Source organism: Oncorhynchus kisutch, linkage group LG11 (assembly GCF_002021735.2).
Source record: "Oncorhynchus kisutch isolate 150728-3 linkage group LG11, Okis_V2, whole genome shotgun sequence".
Taxonomy (NCBI): domain Eukaryota; kingdom Metazoa; phylum Chordata; class Actinopteri; order Salmoniformes; family Salmonidae; genus Oncorhynchus; species Oncorhynchus kisutch.
The window spans coordinates 28880548-28887912 of record NC_034184.2 but is presented as its reverse complement, the minus strand read 5'-3'; the positions used below and the strand labels follow the sequence as shown (position 1 = coordinate 28887912).

The following is a 7365-nucleotide window of genomic DNA, read 5'->3' as shown; positions in this document are numbered from 1 at the left end:
AAAATAAAAAAAAGTAGCAGACTATTTACATTCTCAAAATGTAGATTACCATAAGTAAACAAATACATGTAGCCAAAACAAACATTTATCAGTAGTATTGCATTGTGTTAAAACGTAATCTGTATAAAACTTCACCAACATATCAAAACATTAATGTGTCGCTGCACAGGACTGTCTTACTGACCACTTTGCCTGTTGTGTTTACTATTTATGTGTCAAACTCGTTCCATGGAGGGCCGAGTGTCTGCGGGTTTTCACTCCATTGTACCTAATTAATTAATTAAGGTCACTAATTAGTTAGGTACTCCCCTCACCTGGTTGTATAGGTCTTAATTGGACACAAATTGAAAGGTGAAATCAACAACCAGCACACTCGGCCCTCCATGGAAACCCCTGGTTTATAGAAAGAAACCCGGGACCAATCCCCTGTTTGACCAGAAGATGGGAGGAAACATCCATCTAACTTTGCAGTTAATTGAATATGCCTACTTACAGATTGAGTAATGTGTTACTAGTAACAGTTTCGGAAAGTATTCAGATCCCTTGACTTTTTACACATTTTGGTTACTTTACAGCCTTATTCTAAAATGGATTAAATAAAAAAATATCCTCAGCAATCTAGACACAATACCCCATAATGACAAAGCAAAAACAGTTTTTTATACCTTATTTACACAAGTATTGAGACCCTTTGCTATGTGAGACTCAAATCGAGCTCCGGTGCATCCTGTTTCCATTGATCATCCTTGAGATGATTCTACAACTTGATTGGAGTCTACATGTGGTAAATTGAATTGATTGGACATGATTTGGAAAGGCACACACCTGTCTGTCTATATAATGTTCCACAACTGACATTTCATGTCAGAGCAAACACCAAGCCATGAGGTCAAAGGAATTGTCTGTAGAGCGCTGAGACCGGATTGTGTCGAAGAACAGATCTAGGGAAGGGTACCAAAACATGTCTGCAGCATTGAAGGTCCCCAAAAACATATTGGCCTCCATCATTCTTAAATGGAAGAAGTTTGGAACCACCAAGGCTCTTCCCAGAGCTATCCGCCCGGCCAAACTGAGTAACCAGGAGATAAGGGCCTTGGTCAGGGAGGTGACCAAGAACCCGATAGTCACTCTGACAGAGCTCTAGAGTTTCTCTGTGGAGATGGGAGAAACTTCCAGATGGACAACCATCTCTGCAGCACTCTACCAATCAGGTCTTTAAGGTAGAGTGCCCAGATGGAAGCCACTGCTCAGTAAAAGGCACATGACAGCCCGCTTGGAGTTTGCCAAAAGGCACCAAAAGACTCTCAGACTATGAGTAACAAGATTCTCTGGTCTGATGAAACCAAGATTGAACTCTTTGGTTTTGGCTTTGGTTTAAAATCATATTTCACTGTCTGCCCCCCAGGTTGCTAAAATTCTTCATACAAGACTAGTGTATTCCAGTGGATTAAATAACTTCTGGCTGCAGGGCTTCCATCAGGCTTCCTGGGGTGGGCCACCACACATTTTTCAGAAAAAAAGTTAATCTCCTGCAAAGTTAAATTATGTGCTAATTATTCAAGAGAATTTTAAGGAATGTCTTTATATGGGTCAGGCCAGGGACTGTAATGTCACCATAGATTACCAGGATTTGGGGTCTTTCAGAGGGGAGTTTGGCGCCCACACAACCAGAGCCAAAAACCATCTGGCCATTTGGGCGGTCATGTCACACCCATGTTGTGGTATTTTTAGCCAGAGGTGAGAGAGGGAGACAGAGGAAGTAGACAGCTGCAAAACTTATCTGCAAATAGAAGTACTGTTTCAAAAAAGTATTTAATTGAAACTTCACAACCTCCCATACACAACAGAATGACTTGTTGAATGAGGCAGACATGAGGTCTGGATTATAGAATACATATAAATGTTGTCATTCCTCCCAGTCAGATGTCACCCCCCCCCCCCCCCCCCCCCCCCCCCCCTAGTCAAGTCTCAAACCTGCACTGGTCAAGTGTCAATCCTCCTCAACCCTCACCCCTGCATTGGTCAGGTATCACCCATTTGCCTCACCTCTCTCACCCGTGCATCAGTCAATCTCACCAATAGGGTGAGGATTAAGGAGGAAGGGTGAGACATGACTAGGGAGTGGTGTTCTGGGGAGGAAGTTCTGACAAGGAGAAATGACCAAGTTCCTCATATGTATTCTTGACTCGATTGACTCATCATCCAATTCTTATGTGAATGGAAAAAAAAACATTAAAAACTTTTTTCAAAACCATAAAGTTATCAAAGAAATGGGATTTACTTGCAATCCACAATAAAACATTTATTTAAAGAGGATTTCACAAGTGCTTCTACATTCTTGTCATAATGCATAGTAGGGTAAGGTAGTTCAAAAACTTCAGTCCACATAGGCCTACTCAAACAAACAACTAATGTTGCTTGATGGAGAAGTTCATGTGGTATTTACACATCAGCTCAGTAGCAAGACAAAACTAGTTATCTCCTCTGGAATTCCTTGCCCTTGACTGCATGAGCCTGCATTCATTTATAATGCATAAACAATATCATTAGAGGAGGTCACACCTGCTACCCTAGATGCCACTACTGTTAGGGTTGGCTGAGTGACTGCTATTAAAACAGGACAACGTGACGCTGTCGCAGTTGCTTAGATATTCTTGATGGACTAGCATAGTTGTATAGGAGAGGGAAATAAACAAGGCCCACCAAAATAGCCCCTCAAGTGGATCTTTATGTCAGACTTTTGTGAGTTTCCCCCAGTGTCAGTGTGTTATGTGGCTTCCTATTTGGGAGGTACTGAGTCATGTCAGTAATGGAGAGTGAAATGAACAAGGAGGAAAATTGAAACAATGAGCCAGTCCATTATGCTACATAAAATGCAGTACCAGTCAAAGGTTTGGACACACCTACTCATTCTAGGGTTTTTCTTTATTGTTACTATTTTCTACATTGTAAAATAATGGTGAAGACATCAAAACTATGAAATAACACATGGAATCATGTAGAAACCAAAAAGTGTTAAACAAATCAAATTAAAGTGTATATTTGAGATCCTTCAAAGCAGCCACCCTTTGCCTTGATGGCAGCTTTGCACACTCTTGGCATTCTCTCAACCAGCTTCACCTGGAATACTTTTCCAACAGTCTTGAAGGAGTTCTGACATATGCTTAGCACTTGTTGGCTGCTTTTCCTTCCCTCTCTGGTCCAACTCAACCCAAACCATCTCAATTTGGTTGAGGTCGGGTGATTGTGGAGGCCAGGTTACCTGATGCAGCACTCCATCAGCCTGTTGTACATACTGCCAAATTCTCTGAAACGATGTTGGAGGCGGCTTATGGTAGAGAAATTAACATTAAATTATCTGGCAACAGCTCTGGTGGACAGTCCTGCAGTCAGCATGCCAATTGCATGCTCCCTCAAAACTTGAGACATGGCATTGTGTTGTGTGACAAAACTGCACATTTTAGAGTGGCCTTTTATTGTCCCCCCCAGCACAAGGTGCACCTGTGTAACGATGATGCTGTTTAATCAACTTCTTGTTATGCCACACCTGTCAGGTGGATGGATTATTTTGGCAAAGGAGAAATGCCCACTAACAGGGATATAAAACAAATGTGTAACATTTCTGGGATATTTTATTTCAGCTCATCAAACATTGGACCAACACTTTACATGTTGCGTTTATATATTTGTTCAGTGTATATATTTATTCCGTGGAATTACCAATATACCTTTTACATGTAAATGCCCTATTCACTTCTATACATTTTCCGGCCTGGTACCAGATTACGAGTCCCTTGACACTTGTGGGGGTTTTAGAGCAAAACAGAGAACATCATCGTGTTCGTGAGTGTCATCTTTTCAGAAAGGGGTCATGTGTGTAGCCAAAACCGTTCGGATGATGCAGATATTATCATGTCTCCTGGTCTGAAACACCGCTGAAGCTATGCGGAAGGCGGATGTAGTGGACTAAGACAAAGCCCATGCAAAACAGAAATGATCTCAATCTTAAACAGACGGATTTAGATTGTGATTTAAATATATATAAGCAGAGCATGGAGGGGGGGGGCTCAAGCGGAGAAATTAGTAAAACAAACACAAAAGTGTTGATTTAATGTTTTTTTTAATGCCCAGCTCATGTGCCCCTTGATGAGGCCTACAGCAATTGCATATTCTGTCTAATGCTAAATCCGCCAGTGTCCACAGGGACGTTTGCTTCAAACATTGAGTTTGCTCTGGCTTTGTTTTCCCGTTATTAGGATGGTTATCATCAGAATGGATAGTGTTCAATACCACATATGTGTAGGCTAACGTTGGAAGCCAATAAACTTCAGTACATGTTATTATGGTGCAAATTCTTATAGTAGGTAGGCAAAATTATTTCAATCCTGGATTTGTAAAAATCCCTATTTCTGGTGGAATTTGGAACGTCCGGGTCCCCTGCTTATTTGCATGTGCCCGCGCCGCCACCACCATACCGCTTTAGGAATGAATGCAGACCCAGTTTGTAAGTTTTTTTGGGACAAATGACTCGAGTCGACAACTGGAGCAAATCTGTTGGGTCAAAAGAATAACACCCACCAACTTTATGTGGCGAAAATTGAGCGCGTTTGAATGTTATAACATCCCACCACATTTCATGTAAGTAAATCGTTTTACTCACATAACGAACTCTGAAACTGCACATGCCAAAAGCTCTTAAGAGTCTAATTGGGGAGAGTATATGAGTAGAATCCGAATGAGGTAGCCAAGCGTTTGTCAGAGAAACTTATAATAATTTGGATGCACAGTTTTTGGGATTAAATTATTTTAACAAACGAATTTACCAAACACAATGCATGTGAACTGCGCGGATTAGCCTAGATCACAAGTAGCAAATGTTTATAGCTAAAATTCTAATGGTAACTACAATGCACTGCGCTACCTCGAAATGACATGCGAATGCACCGTTACCTTAGTAAGCATTAGTAAACCTATAATTTATGATTTCACATTGTGTGTGAGAGAGAGAGAGAGAGAGAGAGAGAGAGAGAGAGCGAGAGACAGGAATCATGTTTGGTTAGCTGTAGGATATTGTATTATTTTAAACAAAACTTTGCATAGAGGCCACACAACCCAATGACACATTCCCATACTGTGTGTGTGTGTGTGGGGGGGGGGGGGGGGGGGGGGGTCTTTACAGTGGGAGAACGAGAGTTAACAAAATATCCCCTATAGAATACATGACATAGTAACACGACCATATAATCAGTATTATGTCTCTACTGCCATTAATTCCAATTGGACTGGTGTGGATTTCTCCTGGGCCAACATGGCTGCCATTTCCACCCCATTCTGGAACTTTGAGGGTTTATGACATGGCCTCTCTAGTAATTTAATAGGATCTCCATGAGCATGACTGTAGACATTTCCTATTGACTCAAACCTTCTCCATCTTTTATAATGTGCTTCTCTCTGATAAGCATTTTCTCAAAGTAATCTGTAGTGAGATAGCATTCTCAGCTGTGTGTTATATCAGCAGTCCTGAGGATCAGGATGCTGCCATTTCAAAATGTTCAGCTGCAACATCCTGAAATAACACGAAGTACCTCACTGCCTTTAATTTAATGTAACTATATTTAATCTATATTGTAATCTACGTAATCCCCAAAATAAATTATTTACAGTGGGAGAACGAGAGTTAACAAAATATCCCCTATAGAATACATGACATAGTAACACGACCATATAATCAGTATTATGTCTCTACTGCCATTAATTCCAATTGGACTGGTGTGGATTTCTCCTGGGCCAACATGGCTGCCATTTCCACCCCATTCTGGAACTTTGAGGGTTTATGACATGGCCTCTCTAGTAATTTAATAGGATCTCCATGAGCATGACTGTAGACATTTCCTATTGACTCAAACCTTCTCCATCTTTTATAATGTGCTTCTCTCTGATAAGCATTTTCTCAAAGTAATCTGTAGTGAGATAGCATTCTCAGCTGTGTGTTATATCAGCAGTCCTGAGGATCAGGATGCTGCCATTTCAAAATGTTCAGCTGCAACATCCTGAAATAACACGAAGTACCTCACTGCCTTTAATTTAATGTAACTATATTTAATCTATATTGTAATCTACGTAATCCCCAAAATAAAATATTTATTATGAGAGGACCATAAACAATAGCTAGTAATGCTGCATACTCTAGTTATACATTGCTGAGGTGTAGTCACTTTTGAGGACACAAGCTCAAGTACACAGTACAAATATGATATATTTTATATGATGTCCAGGGCTTTTGGAAAGTATTCAGACCCCCTGACTTTTTCCACATTTTGTTACGTTACAGCCTTATTCTAAAATGTATTAAATAAATACAAATATTCAGCAATCTACACACAATACCCCATAATGACAAAGCGAAAACAGTTTTTGTTGAAACTTTAGCAAATGTATTCAAAATAATACACAGAAATTCCTTATTTACATAAGTATTCAGACCCTTTGCTATGAGACTCGAAATTGAGCTCAGGTGCATCCTGTTTCCAGTGATTATCCTTGAGATGTTTCTACAACTTGATTGGAGTCGACCTGTGGTAAATTCAATTGACTGCACATGATTTGGAAAGGCACACACCTGTTTATATAAGGTTGCACAGTTGACAGTGCATGTCAGAGCAAACACCAAGCCATGAGATTGAAGGAATTTTCCATAGAGCTCCGAAACTGGATTGTGTCGAGGCACAGATCTGGGGAATGGTACCAAAATATTTTGGCAGCATTGAAGGTCCTCAAGAACACAATGGCTACAGGTTCACCTTCTAACAGGACAACAACCCTAAGCACACAGCCAAGATAACGCAGAAGTGGCATCGGGACAAGTCTCTGAATGTCCTTGAGTGGACCTGCCAGATCCCAGATGTGAACCCGATCAAACATCTCTGGAGAGACCTGAAAATAGCTGCACATCAGCGCTCCCCATCCAACCTGACAGAGCTTGAGAGGATCTGCAGAGAAGAATAGGAGAAACTCCCCAAATGCAGGTGTGCCAAGTTTGTAGCGTCATACCCAAGAAGACCCAAAGCTTGAGGTTGTTTTTCAGATAGAAAATGCACTGACTGCCATGGCTCAGCCTGGTTTTAATGTATGCAGTTTATTACTATCTGATATTTATTGTCTTTTTGGGCTAGATTTTGTGATATTTAGATATTGCAAAATTGTAATCAATTGCAGTTATTCGTCATATTCCTTGAAAACGGAAAGGGATAGAATTTACTGAAAAACAATTGGTTCAATAAGCCCTCAGACGAGGGTAGGGGTGTCATAGGTTTTAATTAAGTCGGATATTTTCAGGTTTGAATTACAGTCTTGACCTCTCGCCGA

At 40.6% G+C, this 7365-nt stretch overlaps 1 protein-coding gene across 1 annotated transcript in view; it reads left to right on the top strand.

Annotated features, from left to right (window-relative positions):
- Nucleotides 1-4475: 4475 nt before the first annotated feature.
- Nucleotides 4476-7365, top strand: part of LOC109899784 (equilibrative nucleoside transporter 1) — a 72123-nt gene continuing 69233 nt past the window's right edge. Inside the window, exon 1 of the mRNA XM_020495313.2 lies at nucleotides 4476-4638. The gene's annotated coding sequence lies outside the window, so the exon portion shown is untranslated. The remainder of the gene's footprint in view (nucleotides 4639-7365) is intronic.